We start from the raw sequence: 26,562 nt of genomic DNA, 5'->3' as shown, positions 1-26,562 counted from the left end.
TTCACGATCTTCCCATGCGTGCAACCAGTCTTCATGAAAGCAACAGCTGTGCCGCGAGAAGCTAGCAGGGCACAGAAGTCACCGTGCCCAGCTATAACTTCGTCAAGCGCATCAACTTCGCCCTCAATGTGTTCGAAGGTGCCTGACAGGTCTTCAACCGAAGGTTCAAATTTTTCAAAACTGGCTCCAACTGAGTTGAAGACCTGCTTCAGCCATTGCACGCACCGGTTGCCGAAGTCTAGACATTTGTCCTGAAGCTCCTTCAATGATTTTTGAAAATTTGAACTCTTTTCGACTTCAGCTTCAAGCTTCGCATCAAAATTCTTCTTTTCTTGTTTGAAGCTTTCTGACTTCGTGAGGAGTTCACTGTTTAATCTGGCAATTTCGGCTTGGGCTTCTACCAGTGAACCCTCCATTGTTTGAAGAACAAAATCTTTCTTTTCAAGAGTAGCTTCATGATCTTTGATTTTGCTTTCCAAGCCTTCAATTATAACCTCATTTTTCTTATCTTCGAGGTCCTGTTGCATCCTCAAGGCTTTACTTAGTAGCATACTCTGTGCAAAATAACCTTCATCAGCAATCACCTTCATCGTAAAGCAATGAAAAGCCGAAGGAAAAAATTTACCTTGAAATTATAATAGAATAAACTGCCGACGATATGCTGTCATCGGTAGCGACTGATGTCAGCTTCAAGCTTTGGGAAACCAACACTCTTCGACAGAGTGTTGATAACCTTTGCTCCAGTTCGATCTCGGATGCATCCTAAGCTTTCTTCGTTAATTCCGCCGAAGAGCAACGCTCCTGGCTGGTAGCCACAGGATATATCATACTCCTGTAGCTCCTCTTTTTCAGCCTTAGATAATTCTTGACCAATTATATTTTGAAAATTGAAGCCTTTTTCCTCCAAAGTATCTTCGGCGATTTCCTTCCCTTTTACAGGCACTGTGGCCAGGGTTTCTTTGGTGGCTGCAGCAGCTTATTCCACGGCCATATCCAAGAGCATTCTATCAATATCAGATAATGTGCTCTTTAGATTGGTTTCTTTAGCAGTAGCAGCTTCGGCAGTAGCAGCTTCGGGAGGAGCAGCTTCGGCAGAAGCAGCAACTTCGGCAGCTGGTGTTATTTTTGACGCTGAGGCCGGCGGTAGAGTTTCCTCAATAGCTTCTATAACAGTAACAATCCTTCGCCTTTTTGGCCCAACCACCTTCTTCGCTGTCGAAGGTTCCTCCTTCTTCTGTAAAAGCTTCGTCAGATGCGGCCCCAGTGGACTTAGCAGCTTGATAGGTAAAGATTCGGTCATTACCTTTAAACTTTCTTCTACATCAGAAGCAGAAGGTGTTGAAGGAGTTTCTTACTCTATCTTAGTTGTTTTTGGCTTCGGAGCTGCAGCCTTTCTCTTCTTCGGAGCAGCCACCTTCGGCTCAAGGCTGGATTTTATCTTTTTTATAGCTTCTTCATCTTTTTTCACCATCCTAGCAGCTTGTCTGCTCAGAACACTAACAATCCTCTTTCTCTTTTGCCCTTCGACACCCTTGTTCAATCGCTCATAGTCAGGGTATTCGAAGTTCAAGGCATCCATCACCCGATTCAACCTTCGCTTTGGTCGAGTGCCGAAGGCCGCAGTCATCAGTTGATCGTCTTTTTTGGTATAATTTCCCAGCACTTCATTACACATTGTTTCAATCATTTCCAGCCACTCTTGGCAAGGTTCTTTAAATTGTTTCTCAAATTTAAATCGATAAGGAAGTCTCACAAGCTCAAGTCCCTTCTTCGTTCCTTTTAGCTTTGGCATGCTAAATTCGCTCAAAGTCGGAGATGTTCTGTTAGCCAAGTATTCTTGAACTAGATCTCTGGTGTTGATCTGTTCGGCTACCACCCTGAATTCTGCCACAGCTTGTTGGCATGGTGACCCCGACGTCATGAGGCACTGGGGCCTAATCAACCCGAAGCTTAAGCTCAGCGGGCTCAATACTAGCGTCTTCAGCTTCTCCCTTTTCTTCTCATCGGCCTTGACATAGAACCACTCACTTTTCCAACCGGTGGGCCACTTGGTGCGATAGCTAAGTACCGAGGCCTTCATATCCTTGCAATATGCGAAGTTATAATAGCCAAAACTTTCATGTAGTCCGTCTTCTCTGGCCTTTGTTTGGTAATGAAGCTCATGCACACGGCAGAAAGCTTCATCATTCGGGTCCACTCCTTGGCTTCATAGGGCCCAGATGAAGACGTTGAGCCTAACGATAGCATTAGGGGTCACTGATGAAGATAGATTTCGTAATTATCCAAAACTTCCCCAATCATCTCATTCAAGGGAAACCGCAATCCCGCTCTAAAGAAACTCTTGAAAACTACCACATCATCATTTTTCAGTGTCTGAGCGGTTTCTTCCCCGGGAAAACGAATCAGCTTCTTCTCAGCTTCTTCGAAGTAGCCCAGCTTTATCATCATGGGCATATTAGCTTCAGAAATGGTAGATTCACCAAAATCTAAGTGGCTAGGTTTTGACGGGATCAGAATGCTATAATCTTCTTCTTCTTCATCAGCGATTTCTTCCTCAACATCTTGTTCAGTTTCGGTAGCAGGTGCACCTTGTTCAATGGCTTCCTCTGTCACAACCAGTCCCGATTGTCTCATTACTTCGAAGATCGGGGCAGTCTCGGTAGCTTCGGCCTCCTCTCCATCATGGGTCACTCTCGCAGTTGAACGTACTCTAGCCATCTGATGTTGAATCTCTTACAGTTCTTACGAAGTTGATGATTTTTACAGTTTTGACGAAGCTCCCTCTTATGCCAAAGCTAAATCAAAACGATGCTTTGCTCGAGAATGCGATGAAAAAGCTTCGGCTATGGTTAAATTTTTCAGCAGCACAACAGTGCAATGGCAATGAATGTTGTGGTAACTTCACACCTACCCGTCTGTTTATATAGTGCTGCAGGTCTGCAGGTGAATCGTCAAGTCGCCCACACCCGCTGAACAGTTACCTGCACCCACTGAACGGTGGACCACTCGGCGCGTGCGAGGTGAATCGCCAGATCGCGCGTACCCGCTGCATGGTGGGCCACCTCGCGTTCGGAATATTTTAATCATTTCTCGGCAACGAGCTCAGGGAAGGTGTTTTCGGACCTTCGGCATTCCGAAGCCTTGGAGAATTTTTCACGGATCAAGCTCGTTACGAAAAACGATCTAGCACCGCGAAGGGGCTAATGTTGGGGGTCTGCTTCGTCGCCGAAGGTTCTGTAAGAAGAAACACCTTCGAAAGATCAACACAGAAGCAACGCCGAAGCTACCATATAGGAGCTTCGGCATAGCGACACGCCGACACGCCTTAAGACGAAGGGTTGCACCGACTTAAAGATGAAAAGACCGATCGGTCCATGATAATTTGTGTCATGATTGTAACTAGTTGTAAAGGACATGAATGTAATTTTGCACAGGCTGCGACCTGTGCCTATAAATAAATGAACAGTACCCCCGTACTGTTCACGCTAACTTGTGCTCGCTCGTGTATCACGCTTGTACCTTTGCCTTCTGTCAAACCGAAGCATTTGAGAACAAGTCCCCAACATATCCTGAAACTATCCTAAGCACAAAATTAGAAGAATTCATGCTAGGAAATCTCATTTTGTTTCTCATCATGCTTATATGTATAAGAATGAGGCTTCTAGCTCCAGGCATTCAACTCATATCAAAATGCCTAAAAAGAAGATTGCCAATGCATCAAATGAACTTAGCATCTCATTTAAAACTTTTGATGCATCTTTTGTACTTACTAACAAATCAGGCAAAGTAGTTGTCAAATGTGTTGGGGCCAAACACAAGAGTCTCAAGACTTGTGTTTGGGTACCCAAGGTGCTTGTTTCTAATATGAAAGGACCCAAGACCGTTTGGGTACCTAAGAACAAGGCCTAAATTTATTTTGTAGGTTTATGCATCCAGTGGGACAAGTTGGATAATCGATAGCGGGTGCACAAACCACATGACTGGGGGAAAAAGGATGTTCTCCTCATATGAAAAAATGATGATCCCCAAAGAGCAATCACATTCGGGGATGGAAATCAAGGTTTGGTCAATGGTTTGGGTAAAATTGCTATATCTCCTGACCATTCCATTTCTAATGTTTTTCTAGTAGATTCTTTAGATTACAACTTGTTTTCTGTTTCTCAATTATGTAAAATGGGCTACAATTGTTTATTTACTGATGTTGGTGTTACTGTCTTTAGAAAAAGTGATGATTCAATAGCTTTTAAGGGAGTGTTAGATGATCAGCTATATTTAGTTGATTTGAATGACAACAATGCTGAACTAGACACCTGCTTAATTGCTAAGACTAACATGGGCTGGCTCTAGCATCGCTGACTTGCTCTCTTCTCCCTACACACCTCAACAAAACGGTGTTGTGGAGAGAAAGAATAGAACTCTATTGGACATGGCAAGGACCATGCTTGATGAGTACAAGACACCGGTTCGGTTTTGGGCGGAGGTGATTAACATCGCTTGCTACTCTATCAACCGACTCTACCTTCACCGAATCCTCAAGAAAACATCATATCAACTCTTCACCGGTAAAAAGCCCAATTTTTCTTATTTTAGAGTTTTTGGGAGCAAATGTTTTATACTTATTAAGAGAGGTAGAATTCTAAATTTGCTCCTAAAGCAGTAGAAGGCTTTTTACTTGATTATGACTCAAACACAAGGGCATATAGAGTCTTCAACAAGTCCATAGGTTTAGTTTAAGTTTCTTGTGACATTGTGTTTGATGAGACTAATGGCTCCCAAGTGGAGCAAGTTGATCTTGATGAACTAGATGATGAAGAGGCATCGTGCGTCGCGCTAAGGAACATGTCCATTGGGGATGTGTGTCCAAAAGAATCCGAAGAGCCTCCACAAGCACAAGTTCAACCATCATCTTCCATACAAGCATCTCCACCAACTCAAGATGAGGAAATGGCTCAAGAAGAAAAGGATGAAAATCAAGACGATGAGCCACCTCAAGAGGAGGACATTGATCAAAGGGGAGATGAAGATGATCAAAACAAGGAAGATGATCAAGAAATTCAAGATCAAAGACCACCACACCCAAGAGTCTACCAGGCAATTCAAAGAGATCACCCCGTCAACTCCATACTTGGTGACATCCACAAGTGGGTAACCACTAGATCTCGAGCTGCTCATTTTTGTGAACATTACTCATTTGTGTCTTCTATCGAACCATACAAGATAGAGGATGCACTTAGAGATCTGGACTGGGTGGTGGCAATGCAAGAGAAGCTCAACAACTTCATGAGGAATGAGGTATGGCATTTAGTTCCACATCCTAACCAAAATGTTTTAGGTACCAAGTGGGTATTCCACAACAAACAAGATGGGCATGGTGTGGTGACTAGGAACAAAGCCCGACTTGTTGTCAAAGGATATTCACAAGTCGAAGGTTTAGATTTTGATGAAACCTATGCACTCATAGTTAGGCTTGAGTCAATTCGTATATTACTTGCCTATGCTACTTACCATGGCTTTAAGTTGTATCAAATGGACGTGAAAAGTGCCTTCCTCAATGGCCCTATCAAGGAAGAAGTGTACGTTGAGCAACCTCCAGGCTTTGAACATAGTGAGTATCCTACACATGTTTATAAGCTCTCAAAGGCGCTTTATGGGCTCAAACAGGCCCCAAGAGCATGGTATGAATGCCCGAGAGACTTTCTTATCACTAATGGCTTCAAAGTTGGAAAAGTTGATCCTATTCTCTTTACTAAAACAATTGACAAAGACTTGTTTATATGCCAAATTTATGATGATGATATCATTTTTGGGTCTACTAACAAGTCATCTTGTGAAGAGTTTAGTAGGATTATCATACAGAACCTCGAGATGTATATGATGGGGGAGTTGAAGTATTTCCTTGGATTCCAAATCAAGCAACTCCAAGAGGGCACCTTCATCTGCCAAACTAAGTACATTCAAGACATACTCAAGAAGTTTAGAATGAAGAATGTCTAACACATCAAGACACCCATGGGAACAAATGGGCATCTCGATCTCGACACAGGAGGTAAATCTATAGATCAAAAGGTATACCTGTCGATGATAGGATCTTTACTCTATTTATGTGCTTCACGACCGGATATTATGCTTTCAGTATGCATGTGTGCAAGGTTCCAGGCTAATCCTAAGGAAATTCACCTTAGGGTCGTGAAAAGAATCATGAGATATTTAGTTTATACTCCTAAGTTTAGGCTATGGTACCCCAAGGGATCTACCTTTGATTGAATTGGGTATTCCGATGCCGATTATGCCGGATGTAAAATTGATAGGAAGAGCACACTAGGGACTTGTCAGTTCTGGGGAGATCCCTGGTGTCTTGGGCTTCAAAGAAACAAAACTCAGTAGCTCTATCCACCGCTGAGACCGAGTATATTGCTGCAAGAAATTGTTGTGCACAATTACTCTGGAAGAAGTGTACATTGAGCAACCTCTAGGCTAAAAGTTGAGCAAAGTCACTCTTCTATGTGATAATGAAAGTGCAATCCGCATGGCGGATAATCCCATTGAACACAGTCGCACTAAGCACATAGACATTCGATATCACTTTTTGAGAGACGACCAACAAAAGGGGGATATCGAAATTGCTTATGTTAGCACCCACAACCAATTAGCTGATATCTTCACCAATCCCCTGGATGAAAAGACTTTTAGCAAGCTTAGGAATGAACTCAATATCCTTGATTCTCAGAACTTTGATTGAAACCTTGCACACATTGCTCATTTATATACCTTTGATCATGTCTCTTTCATTCGGTATAAATGCATATTTCTTATTCTTCTTGTGCCAAGGCTAAGACTAATGTGCTTCCAAGTGTATTACTATCCTTAGTCTTAGATTGAAAGGCAAATGGAGTATTCGGCAAAGGCAAGGTTTCCACTATGACTATGTTGGTATCATTTATCCTTTGCCCCACTAATGAACTTTCATTCATATCCTTTTCAAAAGGGAGAGAGAGTAATAGGCCTCTAATTCTCTTCGTTTTTGGTGCTTAATGCCAAAGGGAGAGAGAGAGTAATAGGCCCAATGCAAAAGGACCGCACCACCACCCTATTTTTCTAAAAAAACTTTTTTCAAAAAGGGGGAGAGATTATTCAAATCGCAAAAACCATCTTGACAGCTAAAGGGAGAACTTCTTCAGGGGAGCTTTTATTTAGTCAAAGGAAAAACATTTGAAACAGGAGGAGAATTTTCAAAAACTTGAAAATGCTTTTTGAAATTATATTTTTATACCATTGGCTATTTGCAAAAGAATTTGAAAAGACTTATCCAGAAGATTTGCAAAAACAAAGTAAGTGGTGCAAACGTGGTCCAAAATGTTAAACTAGAACAAAGCAACCATATATGTCTAAAACTACATCAATTTAAAAGTAACTTATGCACATCTGTCAAATTGCAAACTAGTTACATTTATACACTTTATATTTGCTTTGGTTTGTGTTGGCATAAATCACCAAAAAGGGGGAGATTGAAACGGAAATGACCTCAACATTTCCTATAATCGATTTTGGTGGTTGACGTCCATCACAAACCATATGGACTAACTAGTTTGCCTAGTGAATGTTTTTCTCAGGTGCATATAGTTCAACATAAACATACAAAGAAAAAGACTTGAAGGAATTATACAAAGTTTGGAGCATACAAGATCTGGTGCAGCCAGTGGCGCACCGGACACTGTTCGGTGCCCAGGCTGGAGACCTTCGCGAACTGGCCACTCTCGGGTTTTCTCAGCGCTCATCTACTAAAATTCATTGGACTGTCTGGTGCACCACCGGACTGTCCGATGAGATAACGGAGCAACGATCAACTTCACCAACGGTCGACTACGGAACAGTCTGATCGTCAGAAGTCAGAAGACAGTCTGCGATGTCAGATCGCATCGGACTATCCGGTGCCGCAAGAAGATAGAAGACTTCACCGTGTTCATTTGTGTTGATCTTCGTCACTCGATTTGTTTCTCCCCTCTCCTCTCTCTCTCTCTCAAGTTCTCTTGCTCATATTGTTTTGAGTTGGCTCCCAAAGTTATCTGCATTGATTGAGCAACTTAGCAATAAGAATAATCTTCCGCACTCCAAATTTAGTATTATTTATATCTAACCCTAACCCCGGGCCAAGCATGTGTTCAAAGTTTATAATTTTTAGGTTTCACCTATTCACCCCCCTCTAGGCGACTTTCAGGAGTAGGACTAACACTCAATGTGGCACACATCCACGACATGCAGCTGGATGTCGGCCTCGCGCATGTTTGGCTTGCACGTTCACGGAGGAGAAGTAGGGTGCGCACGCCGCACTGAAGAAATATGCTGCAACGCTAGAGAGAGGCCGCAAGCTGGTGGGAGCAGTGGGGAGGGAGTAATACCGAGGCTCGACACGACGTAGATCCACGAAGCACAGCTGGAGGTCGGCCTCACACACGTCTGACTCGGGCGTTCGCTGAAGAAGCAGGTCACAACGTTAGAGATCCACTCGCGCCCCCCAGAGATTAGTCCACTCCCGTCGGAGCTCTGCCCACACCCGAGTTTTAGGGACCCAAGACACTGGCGTGAACATAATCACTAGGTGTGCTGGGACCAAGTCTCACACATATGATGAATCATGGTACAGAAACGAATGTCACAACTTTACTTTATAATAGGAGTTCTATACAAAATAAATAAATAATTACATCGTAAGGAGACAACGATCCAGCAACCCAAAGTTGACTAGGAGACGACGACCTAGACCTCTCACAAACACATCGCAACATCCTCCATGCGCCTCATCCTGTGGTACCTGCTTTTGACCTGTGGGGGGTGTGAGACAGAAAGGGTGAGCTCACATATGTTCATCGCTCAACAAGTTGTGGGGAATAATGTGCATGAACTCACCAAAGGTGGGAGTTCATGTGATGTGTAAGACTGATCAATAATAGGGGTTAAAGATGAGCATTGCTTTTAATAAGTTGGTCAAATTTTATAAACAGTTACTAAATGTAAGTAAATACCAAACCATAATAATAATAGAACAAAATTAATAATAAATCCCATGCAATGCGAATGACAAATTTGAATTTAGTTCCATAATTTAATCATGCGAGAGTCCTGAGCTGCTCATGACCGCGAGCATAGCTAGTATACCAGTTTTACACTCTACAGAGGTTGTACCCTGTACCCACAAGTTGTGTATCCCATGTCGCCAGGGTTAGCTAGACCCTTAGACACTACCGAGGTGAATGGCTAGGGATCCACTATGAGGCCTTTACAAAGTTCTACTAGCTTTAGAAAACCCGCTACAGTCTAGGAAGAGCAATGCAGGAATCCCCCATCTGATCGCCATCGCAGCAAAATCAACCCGAGAACCTCCCTACACGCCTACTCCCCTACTGCCCTTGCCCCTATTGGGTAAGGTAGTCCTCCACTAGCTTTCCTAGTTAGTTAGCCAAGGGCGTCCCATTCCACCCTTGTGGTGGCACGTGTTTCTCAAGTTAAGCTCCATATTCCAATTAAAATAATGATCTTGTAATGAACAATAAATAAAATGACAGTATAATTGGAACATGAACATAATGTAGTATTAATCCCAAATCCATATAGAGCAATAGCAAAAACTATCCAAATAGTTCAGGGGTAAACAAGGTAATAAGATAACCAGACTGGGGTGACCTATTGGGACCCATCAAAATTAAGCTTATGGATGAATTAATGATTATAAAGAACATTATTGGGTAATAAAAGAGATCAAGGGCACAACTTGTATGGGACTTGAGATTCCAAGTACCAACTTGCTCTTCAGATGACTTGTGACCTCACTGCTAGGCGTAGCAATACAAACAAACATGGTATAGACAAAATTAACATCACACCAAACATAAGAACAAACTGTATAATAATAATCTACGCGTTGCTACGAGAGCGTGGGTTCGAGAATTGCTAAAATCGGAGTGACGGTTAAGGGGTTGTGTTTTATGGGAGATCTATGTGATTTAACCATTAAACTATGTTATAACTTGGTTAGTGTAAATCATATGAGAGATTATTCTATAAATAATTAACTCAACATTAGTTTTAATTATAACTTGACTAGAAATCATATTTTAATCAAATTATAATTATGGACAGGTTAGATTTGATTTAGAAGAGCTAATCTAGTAGACATAGAATAAATAAATATAAAAGTATGCAACAGGGTATAATTGATATTGTTACTGCGTAGTAAGTAATTATACGAAGCTGACGCAACTGGAGCGGGTCATTTCGGATTTCAAATGAATTGGTTATGAATTTTCGAAGTTTTAAGTGGTAGATGCAAAACAAATCAAGCGCATAAATTTAACCACATGTTTCATACTAAAATAAGGTTACTAGATGATAAACAATATTATCATGAATTTATTACAACTAAAATGGATCAAAAGAAGTTGGAATGAATTAAATATGAATTAAACAAGTTTCGGGAATTATTTTTATACTAAAAACCCTATTTTTATTAATTTTACTCATTTTATCACACTTCTGGGCTGGGGCCACTATTTCTGAAGAGTTCAGGGTGCACTTTATAAAAACCAGGGACCTAAATTAAAGAGTTTATAACCAACTTGGGATGGCGGGTTTATTTTTTAGAAACCCGAGGGCTCTTTTGAATATTTACCATGCTGAAGGGGCACAGGAAAAACTGTGTCGCGCGATCCTAAATCAACGGTCTCGATTAGAACTACCCCAGATCGGATTGTGATGCGATCAGAGCCGTCGGATTCGAGATCAAGGGTACCAGAGACGCCTGCGCTCGGATCCAATCGGGACGGTCGGATCGCCACCCAACGGTTCAGATTTTTAATGGTCACAAATCGTTATTCCGACACAATCCCAACAGCCAACCATGGATCCAACGGTCAGGGGGGTCACAAAGCACCCAGGCATTGCGGCCACGGTGGAGCACACCCAGCCCGGCGGCGCCATGGAATCTGGCGGCCGGACCCCATCGGCGACAGCGATTAGGCGCCCTAATGGCACATTCACCAACGTTCTAGAGTACGAATCACGACGCATATAGCTTCTACCCAAAGTGGGGAAGAAACTGAACTTAAGGGAAGAAATCTCATCGGAAGGAACAGGGGTAGACGGCATGCGCAGGCTCGACCGATTGTTTTGGCTGTCCGGCAATGGAGTCTACGGTCACCGTTTGACTTCGCGCACAACCCAGGTCGCCAAGGATCCACAGTTCCAATCGAAGTGCCCCGACTGCACGCCCCACGGGCACCACGGTTGCAGGGGCCCACCACGCTTCCGCTGAGCTTCGACGCAGCGGCCCGAGCTCCCAGGTTCCAAGTGAGAGAGAGCGGAGGCCGGGATGGGTACGAGGAAAGGCCTTGCGTATTTATTCAGCTACGTGGAGAGAAAATCGGGCAGGTTCGTTCCTGGCCGCGCGAAGACCGTGGTGGAGATCCGGGGAGTTCTTCAACGGCCTTTGCGAGGCTGTTGCAACGGCGTGAGAAGAACGACGAGCATGGGGAGAGAGGGCTGACTACGCGGGGCCCGCATGGTGGTGTCTAGGTGCGTGCGCGGAAACCAGTTGAGGCTGCCGACCAGTGGGCCCCACGACGCGGTGACTGGGAGCGGCGCGCGCGATTGCGGATCTGCCACGGTGGTGAGGTTGGTTTGTGGGCCTCACATGGAAGTGTCCCAATAGGAAAAGAAAAGGAAGAGGAACAGAGTGGGCTCGCGCGGTGGAGAAAGCAGTATTGGGTCGAGGAGTTTAGGCACAAGCACAGGTAGGTAAGACTTTTATCTTTTCATATTTCATTTTCTATTTTTCTATTTTTATTTTCCATTTTTAAATTCCAAATTCGAATTTGTAATTCAAACTTATGGTCAAAGTTATCATGCACAATCAAAATATCCAACATGATACAAAGTTTTTATTTTTATTTTTATTATATATATATATATATTCATTGCTTTATTCATTTTAAGCAACTACTTTCAATTGTATATTTTAGCCCACCAAATATATGTTTTAATGAAATAATTTCTACTGCACAAATTTATTAATACTTTATTTCAGATAACATTTCTAAACATTTTATCTAAAAAGAATAACTTAATTTATATAAGATCATTAAATCTTTTAGTATTTAGCTATATTTATTTAAGAAGATGTGACTTAAAATGTGATATAATTTGTATAAAAAGAAAATCATGATTCAAATCTTCATATTATTCTATTAGAAATCCGTAATAATATTTTTGGGTGCTACAAATTATACTTTTCAAACTTAAACACGTCTCAAAATTTTGAGTATAAAGATAAAAATGCAAGAACTCCATCATGAGGTGCATAATTCTATATCCATTTATTTTGTTATTTGGCTAGCTTAATTCTATTCAATTGGACATTCAAAAGCATGAGAATCCCAATAATATCCAAAGGTTTCAAAAATCTCTAAAACACTATCTTTTATATATATATATATTATCATTGTTATTATTATTTCTCCTACCAATTTTGGGCTTTACAAATCCAACCCCCCCTAACAGAAATCTAGTCCTCAAGATTTGTAAGAAAAGGGATGTATAACCATATTGTCTCAACACATATGTACAAACAAAAATCTTAGCCTCATGCATAACTTATTAGCAACACATAGGGTCAAATATACCTTATTATTATTATTAAAATAATAAAATACTAACTACTAACTTGTTGGGGACTATAATTAGGGGTACCCCCAAGACTCCTAAACTCGGCTGGTAATCACCATCAGCACAAGCTGCAAAGGCCTGATGGGCGCGATTCAGGTCAAGGCTCCATCCACTCAAGGGACACGATCTCGCTTCGTCCGAGCCCAGCCTCGGGCAGGAACAGTAGACCCAGGCGGATTCACGCCTCGCCCGAGGGCCTCCTCAAGCAACGGGCGCACCTCTGACCCGTCCGAGGCCCAGCTCAGGCAGGCTTCGCAGTGAAGCAACCTTGGCCGGATCGCCACACCAACCGACCGTATCGCAGGAGCATTCAATGCAAGGATCACCTGACACCTTATCCTGACGCGCGTTCCTCAGTCGACAGGGCCAATGTGACCGCAGTCATTTCCCCCCTCCACTGACCGACCTGACAGGAAAACAGTGCCGCCTGCCCTGCTCCGACTGCTGTGCCACCCGCCAGGGTGAGGCTGACAGCAGCCAAGTCCAGCCTCAGGCACCATAGGAAGCTCTGCCTCCCCCGACCCTAGGGCTCGGACCAACCTCGACCCCGGAAGACGGTCTCCGCCTCGCCCGACCCCAGGGCTCGGACTCAACCTCGACCCCGGAAGACGATCTCCGCCTCGCCCGACCCCAGGGCTCGGACTCAACCTCGACCCTAGAAGACGGTCTCCGCCTCGCCCGACCCTAGGGCTCGGACTCAACCTCGACCCCAGAAGATGGTCTCCGCCTCGCCCGACCCCAGGGCTCGGACTCAGCCTCGACCTCGGAGGAGTCACCGCCTTGCCCGACCTTGGTCTCGAACCAACCACGCTACAAGGGGATACATCATTACCCTACCTCTAGCTAGCTCAGGCTACGGGGAACAAGACCGGCGTCCCATCTGGCTCGCCCCGGTAAACAAGTAATGATGGTACCCGCGTGCTCCCATGACGACGGCGGTTCTCAGCCCCCTACGGAAGCAAGGAGACGTCAGCAAGGACCCGACAGCCCCGACAACTATGCTTCTACAGGGCTCAAGCGCTCCTCCGACTGCCACGACATCACATGAACAGGGCTCTAGCACCTCTCCGACTGCCACGATGGCATGTACATAGGGCTCTGGCTCCTCTCTACTAGACACGTTAGCACATTGCTACACCCCCCCATTGTACACCTGGGCCTTCTCCTTACATCTATAAAAGGAAGGTACAGGGCCCTCGTACGAGAAGGTGGCCGCGCGGGAGGACGGGCTGACGGACAGTCTCTCTCTCTCTCCCTCGCGAACGCTTGTAACCCCCTACTGCAAGTGCATCCGCCCTGGGCGCAGGATAACACGAGCCGCGGTTTTCCCCCTTGTGTTCCATCTCGCGCCGACCCATCTGGGCTGGGACACGCAACGACAATTTACTCGTTGGTCTAGGGACCCCCTAGGGTCGAAACGCCGACATAACTAAAGTAACATTTAGGTCTTACAAATAGTAATATATATATGTGTATCTTGGTGGAGCTGGTGGTGGTGGTGAAGGTAGTGGGTATTGTTGTTGTTGTTGTTGTCTTTCCAACCGTTCTTGCCTCATTTTTTGACGCATCTCCAGCCGGTCCTGACGCATTTCCTAGCGTTCTTACCTTATCTGATTTTGCATTTCGTTCACCGTGTTTGTCATTTGTTGTAGTACCTGCATTTGGGCGGCAACCACTGGATCGGTTTCAACCAGTGGAGGATTTGGAGGATTCATTTCTGTTTGCTGTTGCCTGATAATCCTCCTGTTGTGGGGGTTGGCTGGTAGATCAATTCCTCCTCCCTTCCTGGTATTGACCATCTGAGTTAGAAGCATATGGTAAGATAGTTTTGCAAGGAAAATTATTTGGTGGGTAGAACGAATAGGCTAGTAGCTGGTTATGAACTGAAGATTCTTTGACAAGGCTTAATCTGTTGTTTTATGTCAAGATTGGTGAAAGCGTCTAGGCCCCTGGTTGGTTTTAGTGATTAATGACAACGTAATATTATATGTGATTAACGTGTGTTTTGCAGAGACAAATGGTAAGTTAGGTCGCATGACAGGTAGAAGTACTACAACTGTGAAAACAATCCCAGAGATAAGAACTCGAAGCGACGGCTAAAACGACGAAACAAAAGGTGAAGGTCTACGGAGTCCGAGTGTCAAGGAGATGTGGACACTCGCGGTTTAGTTAGGTCTTTTATTCTCTTTTAGCCGTACTATAAAGAGCGGTTGCCGATGAGTAGTTTTACCAAGAGAGTTCTAGTGTAGTGTTGGTGCACAATCACACTCATACACAGTGCTAGGTGTCACTCTAGAACTCACTCACAAGTTAGAACGAAAACCAATTTGAAGATCAGCTGAAAAACAAGAGTTAGTGTTTCTGGCCTTGGGGCACCGGACTGTCCGGTGTGCACCGGACTGTCCGGTGCACCCTCTGCCAGGTGGGACCAGGCTGGTCCGGGGCAGAGGCTTTCCCTTCGCAGAAACCCGAGAGCGCAGGTTTCAGAGTTGAATTTTAGTGGCGCACCGGACATCGCATCGGACTGTCCGGTGTACCATGAGTCCAACGGCTAGCTGTCAGAACTAGCCGTTGGAAACGACCGTTGGCGCACCGGTGGCGCACCGGACTGTCCGGTGTGCCATTGCGCAGTGAGATGCCTGTAACGGCTAGTTGGTGGGTGAGGGCTATTTATACCCCTTCCACCCACCATATTCAATGTCTTGCACTCCACATTTATTCCAGCACATTGCTAGAGCATTGCAAGCACCAAAAGCCTAGTGAGGAGATTAGAGAATCATAATCCGCGTTTGTTCCTCATTAGCGCTAGTGAGAGCCACCTAGAGCACACACCACTTGCATTAGGCTTCTCTTGGTCAAGCGAAAGTCTACGGCTTGTTACTCTTGGTGATCGGCATCACCTAGACGGCTTGGTGGCGTTGGGAGCTCGGTGATCACCGTGACGATCTTGTTGGTGACCCGACTCAAGTTTGTAAGCGGTCTCGAGGGATCCACCGCGCCGGAGTGGCAAAGGATCATCTCGTAGTGAGCACTTGGTTCTTGCGAGGACCAAGGGGGAGCGATACCCTTGCGCGGGTGCTCCAACGAGGACTAGTGGAGAGTGTCGACTCTTCGATACCTCGGGAAAAATTGGAGGAGTCTTCTAAACTTTGCTTTACATTCCGCACTTAATTCAAGCACTTTACATTGTGTATTTGTTTAGCAAGTATTTGAAGTATTGTCTTAGCTTTATTGCATTTCTAGTATTATTTTCTTAGTGCTAGTTGTTGGCGTGAAGTTGGGCTCTTGCTTAGCTCTTGCTTAGGTTTTAATTAGTGTTAATTTTTAAAGAAGCCCAATTCACCCCCCTCTTGGGCATCGTGATCCTTTCAATTGGTATCAGAGCCTTGTTGCTCATAGATTAGCTTAATCGCTAGAGTTACGATGTCCGGTGGGGATGGACCTCCTCCCGTTTTTGATGGTGACGATTTTCCTTATTGGAAAATTCGTATGGAAGCATACTTAGAGGCTATAGACATTGGTGTCTATAAAGCCGCCACTCAAGGATTCCCCGAACCTAGAGATCCCACAAATCTTGTAGGTGATGAGTTCAATTATGAGAAATGGAATGCTATGGCCAAAAACACCCTTTTTAGAGGCCTTTGCAAAGATGTGTTCAATAGAGTAAGAAATCATAAAAATGCTCATGATTTGTGGATGGACATTTGTGCTCTACACGAAGGAACTAGAAGTGAACGTGAGGAAAGATATCACATAGCCATGCGAAAGTTAAATTCTTTTGAAATGCTTACTAATGAAAACGCTAATGCTATGTACTCACGACTTAATATTCTTGTAGAGGAAGTTAATGGATTGGGGCTTACTCAAATCTCACAACCGGATGTTGTGAGGAAGATTCTCAATGTCCTCCCAATAGACAAATATGGACACATTGTCACTGTGCTACATCAAATGGATCTTTCAGTTACCACACCTACACAAATTTTGGGAAAGATCAATGCCCATGAAATGTACATGCACATTAACGACAAAGAAGAATCATCTTCCAAAAGAAAGGATTTGGCTCTCAAAGCAAATCATGAAAGAAAAGGAAAAGCAAAAATACAAGTTGAGGAAGAATCCTCAAGTGATGATGACCTTGACGCAAACATTGCCTTGATGGTAAGGAAGACCACCAAGATGTTGAAGAAGCTAAATAGAGAAGGCATCAAATTTGATTCAAGGAAGAAGAAATTCTTTTCCAACAAAAGAAAGCCCATTTCTAAGATGGACTGCTACAACTGTGGTGAGCTCGGTCACCTTGCTCATCAATGCAACAAGCCCAAGAAGAATAAGTTCAAGGGCAAGAAAGAAGATGAAAGCGATGATGAAAAGAAGGAAAAGAAATTCTTCAAGAGGAAGGATGGGAAGCAAAAGAGGTTCCACAAGAAGAAGAATGGAAAGGCATATATTGTTGGCGACTGGCTCACCGACATCGAATCATCAAGTGGGTCTTCTTCAAGTGAAGAAGAGAATGATGAAAAAGTTGCCGCCATCGCCGGAGACTTCTCTTCACCACCACCATCGCCATCATCGACTTCTCACCTATGCCTCATGGCTAGGGGTGAACGGAAGGTACAAAATGATATTAATATTGCTGATGATAGTGATAGTGATAGTGATGAGGAATTTGCTTCACCTTCATATGATGAGTTAGCTGACTTGCTTAAAGAATATACTCAAATCATTAGAAAGTCAAAAGCTAAATGTGATAGGTTGAAAAATGAAAATGAATCTTTAATTGCCAAATATGACATAGTTATAAAGGCTAGTGATGAAATAAAAGAAGAGAATAAAACTATGTCATCAACTATAAATGAGCTCACAAACTCCCTAAAAGATGCTAAGGAAAAATATGACAAATTAAATGAAGCTAATAGGGAGTTGCAAAATAGACTAGTAAAGATCAAGGAAGACTATACTCAAATTAAATTTGATCATGACAATCTTCTTGTTGAAAATGAACTTTTATCTTGCAAAACACATGAGGCTATTAACCCTGTTGTTAAGTTTGATGTAGCAACCTCATGTGATGATTTGAGTCAAGAAGAGCAAACTAGTCTACATGCTGAATTGACAGAAAAAGTTGAAGTCCTGACTTTAGACAACCAAAAATTGAAGAATTATTTGACTGATGCAACTACTAGAGGAAAGGTTGCTATTGAGAACAATGATTTCAACAATGAGTTGGCAGTGGATAATCAAAGGCTTAAAAATGAGGTCAAGAAACTAAAAAGTGAAAATGAACATCTTGCAACAAGTGTGCAAAAGTTCAACAAGGGTCAATACCTCCAAAATGAGTTGCTTATGAACACTGTTATGAAAAACAACAAGAGTGGTATTGGATACAATGCTTTTGTGCAAAAGAAAGCTACCACTCAATACAAGCCAAAGCAGACTCACAAGCCTATCAAATGCTTTGAGTGTGGAAATGAAGGTCACTTTGCCCACAACTGCAAAGCCAAACCACCAACTCCCTTGCCTAAGCACTCAAGACCATTTGCTTTCAATGCTCACTATGTTCTAAGAAAGGTTGTAAATGGAAAGATTAAGGTTACATTCCTAGGTCCACCAAACAAGAGTAGACCTAGACAAATCTGGGTGGCAAAATCCTTAATTGAGAGAGTCACTGGTCCTATGCAATATAGGGCCCTCAAAACTCAAGCTTGAATTGTCTGTGGATGTAGGTGAACTACAAGACCGGTGGGAGCCATTGGGTTATTGACAGTGGATGCACACAACATATGATAGGCAACCCACGGATGTTCACCTCACTAGATGAGAATGTTGATGGTCAAGATAAAATCACATTTGGAGACAATTCAAAAGGAAAAGTGCAAGGACTTGGCAAGGTGGCAATCTCAAATGATTTATCAATATCAAATGTTCTCTTAGTTGCACCTTTGAGCTTCAATTTATTATCAGTTGGTCAACTCTGTGATCTTGGACTTCAATGCTTATTCACTCCAACAGAGGTTATTGTGACAAAGATGGATGATGAATCAATGGTATTCAAGGGATTTAGATACAACAATCTCTACTTAGTGGATTTCACTTCAGAAGATGCAGACTTAAGAACTTGCCTCTTCACCAAAGCTTCTCTTGGATGGCTTTGGCATAGGAGGCTTGCACATGTTGGGATGAGCACACTCAAGAAGGTATTAAAGAAAGATATGGTTAGAGGATTAAAGGATGTGGTGTTTGGAAAAGACAAGCCATGCAGTGCATGTCAAGCTGGAAAGCAAGTTGCTAATACACATCCTACTAAAGCTTTCATGTCAACATCAAGGCCACTGGAACTACTTCATATGGATTTATTTGGACCTACAAATTATGTCAGTGCCGGTGGCAACCTCTACTGTCTAGTGATTGTTGATGACTTCTCAAGATACACTTGGGTGTTCTTTCTCCATGACAAATCTGAAGTTGCATCTATATTCAAGAAGTTTGCCAAGAAAGCACAAAATGAATTTGATGGCAAGATCAAGAAGATTAGAAGTGACAATGGCAAAGAATTTGACAACACCAACATTCATGAGTACTATGATGAAATTGGGATCAAGCATGAAGTATCTGCAACATACACACCTCAACAAAATGGAGTTGTTGAAAGGAAAAACAGGACCTTGATCACTCTTGCAAGAACAATGATTGATGAGTATAACACACCAGAGAGGTTTTGGGCCGAAGCTGTCAACACTGCATGTTATGCATCAAACAGGCTATTTCCTCACCGGCTGCTTGCGAAGACTCCTTATGAACTGCTAAATGGGAAAAAGCCAGACGTCTCTTTCTTCCGGGTGTTTGGGTGCAAATGCTACATCTACAAGAAACGCCATCACCTAGGGAAGTTTCAAAGACGTTGTGATATTGGTTTTCTTTTGGGTTATTCATTAAAGTCCAAAGCATATCGAGTATTCAACCATGCCACTGGCGTGGTAGAAGAAACATATGATGTGGAATTTGATGAGACTAATGGCTCCCAAGGAGCACTTGAAAATCTTGATGATGTAGGTGATGAGCCACTTAGGGAAGCAATGAAGAACATGCCTATTGGAGCTATCAAACCAAAAGAAGATGAAGAAGAAGTGCAAATCATTGATAGGCCTTCTTCATCAAATGTACCACAAGATGATGAAAAAGATGAGAGGCATGCAAATGAAGATACATTTGTCTCTCATGAACAAGCAAGGGTACAAGCCGAAGATATTGATGCTCCAGGATCTTCTTCCCAAGTGGTTGACAGGAGAAACTCATCACTACTTCAAGCTCATCCTCAAAACCAAATCATCAGGAGTCCTTCACAAGGGGTTATTACTCGATCACATAGACATGCTTCTTTTATTGAACATCACTCTTTTGTTTCTTGTGTTGAGCCTACTTGTATAGATGAGGCGCTACAGGATCCGGACTAGGTGAATGCCATGCATGAAGAACTTAACAACTTCACCCGTAACGAAGTCTAGACCCTGGAGAAGCCCCCACAAGATGCAAGAATCATTGGAACAAAGTGGGTGTTCAGAAACAAACAAGATGATCAAGGTGTGATTGTAAGAAACAAGGCAAGACTTGTTGCAAAGGGATTCTCTCAAGTTGAAGGCTTAGATTTTGGAGAGACCTTTGCATCGGTTGCTCGACTGGAAGCCATCCGTATCCTACTTGCTTATGCATCATGCTATGATATAAAACTTTATCAAATGGATGTAAAAAGTGCATTTTTAAATGGCTTCATAAATGAACTTGTATATGTTGAGCAACCGCCTGGATTTGAAGACCCTAGATATCCTAACCATGCTTACAGGTTGTCCAAGGCGCTATATGGGCTAAAGCAGGCTCCAAGGGCTTGGTATGAGCGCCTTCGCGACTTCCTCATCGAAAAGGGCTTCAAGATCGGGACCGTCGACACAACTCTCTTCACAAAGAAACATAACGGTGATATTTTCATTTGTCAAGTATATGTTGATGATATAATCTTTGGCTCAACAAATGACTATCATTGCAAGGAATTTGGTGAGTTGATGTCGAAGGAGTTCGAGATGTCAATGATTGGTGAGCTAACGTACTTCCTCGGCTTTCAAGTCAAGCAAATGAAAGATGGTAACTTTCTCTCACAAGAGAAGTATACCAAAGACTTGTTGAAAAGGTTCAACATGGAGAAGTGCAAACCAATCAAGACCCCCATGCCTACAAATGGACATCTCGACTTAGATGAGGGAGGTAACCCGGTCAATCAAACTCTCTACCGTTCTATGATTGGTAGTTTATTGTACCTTACCGCATCTAGGCCCGATATTATGTTTAGTGTCTGCATGTGTGCTAGATTTCAATCTAATCCTAAGAAAGCTCATCTTCGCGCTGTTAAAAGAATTCTTAGGTATATCAGGCACACCACAAGCGTTGGACTGTGGTATCCCAAAGGAGCTACTTTTGATTTAATTGGCTATTCCGATTCGGATTATGCCGGGTGCAAAATTGATAGGAAAAGTACTTCTGGGGGATGCCATCTGCTTGGTAGATCACTAGTTTCATGGACATCCAAAAAGCAAAATAGTGTTGCCTTGTCAACTGCCGAAGCGGAATACATTGCCGCAGGTGCTTGTTGCACACAAATTTTATATATGAAACAAACTCTTCTAGACTATGGCGTAGTTCTAGAAAAGGTACCTTTGTTGTGTGATAATGAGAGTGCTGTTAAAATTGCTAATAATCCTGTTCAACATTCTCGCACCAAGCACATTGATATCCGTCATCACTTCCTTAGAGATCATGTTGCTAAAGGAGATATCATTTTAGAAGGAGTGAGGTCGGAAGATCAATTAGCGGATATTTTCACTAAGCCTCTTGATAAGACCCGCTTTTGCATGTTGAGGAATGAACTAAATATTCTTGATCTCAGAAATTTTATGTAAAATGTCAAATGGTGTTGTCAAGCTTGCATTGCATGTTTAAATTCCTTCTATTGCATCTAGGGCTTGTCTAACCTAGTTAAGATAACCGCCAACAAAGCGAGTGAAAAAGCTTAACTCGGGTCAAACTTGACAAGTCTTAGTTTTAAGCTTTTAGCACTTAAACTCTTACTTTTTATGCAATTATTGGTTCTTGAAATATGCATGAGGTACTGCACTTAGGGGGAGTATTCAAAACTCAAATCACTCATGAAAACCCCTAGTGCAAGCCAAAATGCAAATTTCACCATTTGCCTATTTTCTCTAAAAATTATCTAGCCTATGGCAAAATATTTTGAAAAGTATATGAGGGTGCCAATACCTGTCCCAACAAGTGTTATTTTGTGTGATTATAAGTTGGGATTTGGTTTGGTTGGGAGTTAGATAGAAAAATTCAAAATTTTCCAAACTCCCCTCTGTCTGGGCTCACCAGACAGTCCGGTGTGCACCGGACACTGCACTGTTCAATGTCCGGTGCACCGGCAGCCGCGCGCTAAAAATCCGTTTTCCTGTGCGCTGTCCGGTGGTTCACCGGACAGCTACTGTGCGCTGTCCGGTGTGCACCGGACAGGCACTGTAGACTGTCCGGTGCGCCCATATCGCGTTTTAAAAAAAGGCCTCCAACCCGAGACCGAGCCAGAGGCTCATTTCTCCAGCGCCACCTCTCTGTCTCTGGCGATTCCCAGCTCTCGACGGCGACCTCACCCTCTCCGGCGACCACCGGCGATCCCTCGGCGTCCTCGTGCCCCTCTCCTTCCCTCCTCGGTGAGCAGCTCTGGCTCCCTCTTTCCTCCCCTCTGCATCTCTCTCTTTCTCTCTGTTTCTTTGGACTGTGCCACCCCTTGTGCATCACTTCCAAAATCTTGTGAAATCCTGTGAAATCTTGTGAATCCCTGTTGTGGTATGTGTGTCTCTGTGTGTATTGAGTATCCCTGCAGGTTCTTAGCTCCTTTGGGAGGGTTTTCCCACCTCAAATAGTCGTTTCACCGAAACCCTAATTTCTCGCCCACCACGTGTTCGGTAAAATGCCCAAACCAACCAAAAATGCTCCAATTGAACCCAAATTTTTCAGGCACCTTCACAACACTTCCAGTAACACTCGTGCCAAATTCCACGCCAATCCGAGATTCTAGGCTTAAATTTCACCAAATTCCCCGTTTCGAGCGATCGTTTTCGAGCCGAGTGCCCTAATCCCTTTTTCTTCGCCTAAATTCAAACCAAGCACACACTTCACTCATATTCACCTATATAAACCTATTCGTGAAGTATCGGCTCAATTCCATATCGATTCGTGCCTCAATTCGAATTCCAAACCTCCTATGGCACTATTTATCATTCAAACGTCGTTTTCACGTCGTTTGACCTCTCGATTGTCTCATCTTGTGTTTCATGTGCCATATTTCTCTTGTGTATGTATTTATTCACATTTCATATACTTATGACTATGTGACTAATACGTGCTCACCTCTTTTGTCATTTCAGTGACCTTGATTGCCCGTGTGTCGTCTCCTGTCCTGCTTGGATCGTCACCTCTCGTGTGAGCTTTCCAGGTAGTCATCTCATCCTTTGCTAAAATCTCTCGGACATTTTCGCTCTGTGCTTAGTCACTCTCTCTCATTTGCAGACATCAGTTCAGGATGCCGCGCACGAAGAATGTGTCGGCGCCAGGGGGAGGCGATGATGAGGATCCTCGTCGCCCCTTCAGGCAGGTCAAGGGCAAGACCGTTTACTTGGAGCAGCAGGAAGGCCGCAAGAAGCGACGTACGGACAGAGCAGCCCGTGCAGCGGCAGCAGCTGCAGCAGCCGCTGCGCAGGCCGAGCTTGGAGATCAGCCGCAGACTCCGTCAGATCAGATCGCCTACCGTGTTCGTCGTTTCGCCTCCCGGCCTCGCTCCTCCACTCACACCTCCGCTTCCACTCCGCCACCCACTCTGCCTGCTCCCGTCACTCCTATTGCTCCATCCACCTCCACAGCCATACCCGCTACCTCCACTACGCCAGCTTCCACTTCTCCTCCTCCTCCCGCTCCCGCTTCAGCTCCTCCTGTCCCTCCACCTCGATTCCGGGAGCGCGATGAGACTGAGGTTCGTCCTCTGGCTTCGGATCCTCGACTGTTTGACCTTCAGCGTGCTACAGCGGCACGGGTACGTAGGTTTAGATACGTACCCGTGGAGTCTTGGCTACTAGCTCAGAGAGACCCTGCAGCAGGTGACCTTTTCAGCACACGTATTCAGGAGTCGTTTTTCAGAGCTCAGATGTCTGCTCAGATAGCTCTGCGAGTGCACCGGCTTTTGGATCTTCCAGCCTTTCTGCTTGCAGCCGGTGCTGACTCTGAGGCGCACCTCACCTATCTGCCTGGCCTTCAGACGCTTTTGACTACCAGCGGCAGGTATGTTGAGGAGTGGGTCCGAGTCTTCTACGCCTCTGTATGGATAGACTCGGATCATCACTGGATGAGGTTCCGTTTTGAGCGAGAGGATGTCACCATTACTGCCACTCAGATCCGCCAGCTCTTTGGATTTCCCGAGTCGACGACTCGTCTTCACAGCCTCTGCTATGGCACTTCTGACCCTCCTCGTCGCCCTCACGGCGGTGTGGCTCCGGGTACAGCTCACGTCGCGGCTCTGTTCCGCTCGCCCTTTTCAGATGGGTCACGACGTTCACCGGCAGATTTTACTACAGCAGCCAAGTATCTATATGAGCTCATCAGACGGACTCTTCTGCCGAGGATGGGATACAGGGAGGCTACCACTCATATTCAGCTTTGGCTCCTTTATGCCCTGGTCTCCCACTCTGAGTTTGACGTTGTGGACTTCCTGATTTGTGAGATCGAGGACACCGTTTTGGATGGGATTCGTGCTCATCGGCAGTTGCCCTATGCTCACTACTTGTGCCACATCTTTGCGCAGCTGATTCAGCCTCCTCGATTTCAGGGCACCCTTGAGGCCTCACGCCTCGTTTTTGGATCCTACCGTCCTGCGCCTGAGATTCCTGTGCCAGCTTCTGCTCCTATTTTTGACTCTCAGGCCGAGGATGCAGCTCTTCGACAGTTTGTCACTCAGGGTACAGCAGCTGATGATGATGATGATGATTTTGGGGTTCCTCCTCCGCCTCCGCCTCCGCCTCCGCCTCCTATGCCTCCACGCTCACATGATCATGAGGCTGGGAGTTCTAGTGCTGCCCCTGCTCCTCCTCAGGCTATGGACCCTTCTCTTGCTTCAATTCTGGCTCACCTAGCAGCCGAGCAGGCCCGGTTATCCGAGAGGATGCACTCGATGTTTCAGAACATGCAGGACAGGCAGGATGCCCTTCAGCAGCAGCTACTTCAGGATCGGGCTGAGAGTAGGGCATTCATGGCTCTTATGCTTCAGCAGTCTCGTGTCTCAGTACCTCCGGTTCAGTCTGCTCCACCTCCTCCGCTTCACGCTCCAGTGGTGCCATCGATTTTGTCAGCACCCCCTGTTGGTACCTCTCCGCTCCGGCCGGTCACTTTGGCGTTCACCTCTCCGGTTCTCAGCTCTGTCTGCTCGCAGCCGCCAGTGCCACCAGCATCTGCTATTACCACTACTGCTGTGGCAGTATCTGTGATCGCTTCTGTTCCGGTAGCTCCTGCAGCGCGGCCTCAGTCCGAGTCAGTACCAGCTCCAGCTTCTACCGCAGATCCTGGATCCGAGACTGACTCTGACCCTCCGCTGGCGTTCGCTCTGCTGCCTCGACCGCGACCAGATGCGCCCCCGCCGCCTCCTCCTGCTTCAGATGTTTAGGTTCGGGTGCCCTTTTGGTGTTTGACGCCAAAGGGGGAGAGATATGAGTTGTGAGAGCTAGGGGGAGTTAGAGAGTTAGTAGAGAGTCATTTTGATGTAATATATGTGCTTGCTACTCTCTGTACTAGCTTCATGTTTTTGGCTCACAAACTCGTCATATACTCTCGTTGCTTATGATTGACTGTGTGTATTATGTTTTCACCTTATATTTTATCACCAGTCCTCTAGTTCTTGTTTCATTGATTTAACTTCACTTTTATATGAACAAGAATCTGATGATGTGTATGCGCTCACTCTTATTATTATGGTACACGTTCCTTCTGTCAAAGATTACTGAGTATAACTAATCATTCTCTCTATTGACAGAAACTTCAAAACAAACTACTCTCACAAAACTTGTAGGGTTGTCATCAATCACCAAAAAGGGGGAGATTGAAAGCATTTAGGCCCCTGGTTGGTTTTAGTGATTAATGACAACGTAATATTATATGTGACTAACGTGTGTTTTGCAGAGACAAATGGTAAGTTAGGTCGCATGACAGGTAGAAGTACTACAACGGTGAAAACAATCCCAGAGATAAGAACTCGAAGCGACGGCTAAAACGACGAAACAAAAGGTGAAGGTCTACGGAGTCCGAGTGTCAAGGAGATGTGGACACTCGCGGTTTAGTTAGGTCTTTTATTCTCTTTTAGCCGTACTATAAAGAGGGGTTGTCGATGAGTAGTTTGACCAAGAGAGTTCTAGTGTAGTGTTGGTGCACAATCACACTCATACACAGTGCTAGGTGTCACTCTAGAACTCACTCACAAGTTAGAACGAAAACCAATTTGAAGATCAGCTGAAAAACAAGAGTTAGTGTTTCTGGCCTTGGGGCACCAGACTATCCGGTGTGCACCGGACTGTCCGGTGCACCCTCTGCCAGGTGGGACCAGGCTTGTCCGGGGCAGAGGCTTTCCCTTCGCAGAAACCCGAGAGCGCAGGTTTCAGAGTTGAATTTTAGTGGCGCACTGGACTGTCCGGTGTGCACCGGACAGTGAACTGTTCACTGTCCGGTGTGCCATGAGTCCAACGGCTAGCTGTCAGAACTAGCCGTTGGAAA

This window comes from Zea mays, chromosome 2 (assembly GCF_902167145.1).
Source record: "Zea mays cultivar B73 chromosome 2, Zm-B73-REFERENCE-NAM-5.0, whole genome shotgun sequence".
In the NCBI taxonomy this organism is placed as follows: domain Eukaryota; kingdom Viridiplantae; phylum Streptophyta; class Magnoliopsida; order Poales; family Poaceae; genus Zea; species Zea mays.
The sequence above is the reverse complement of the archived record's forward strand: the minus strand, read 5'-3'. Positions refer to the sequence as shown.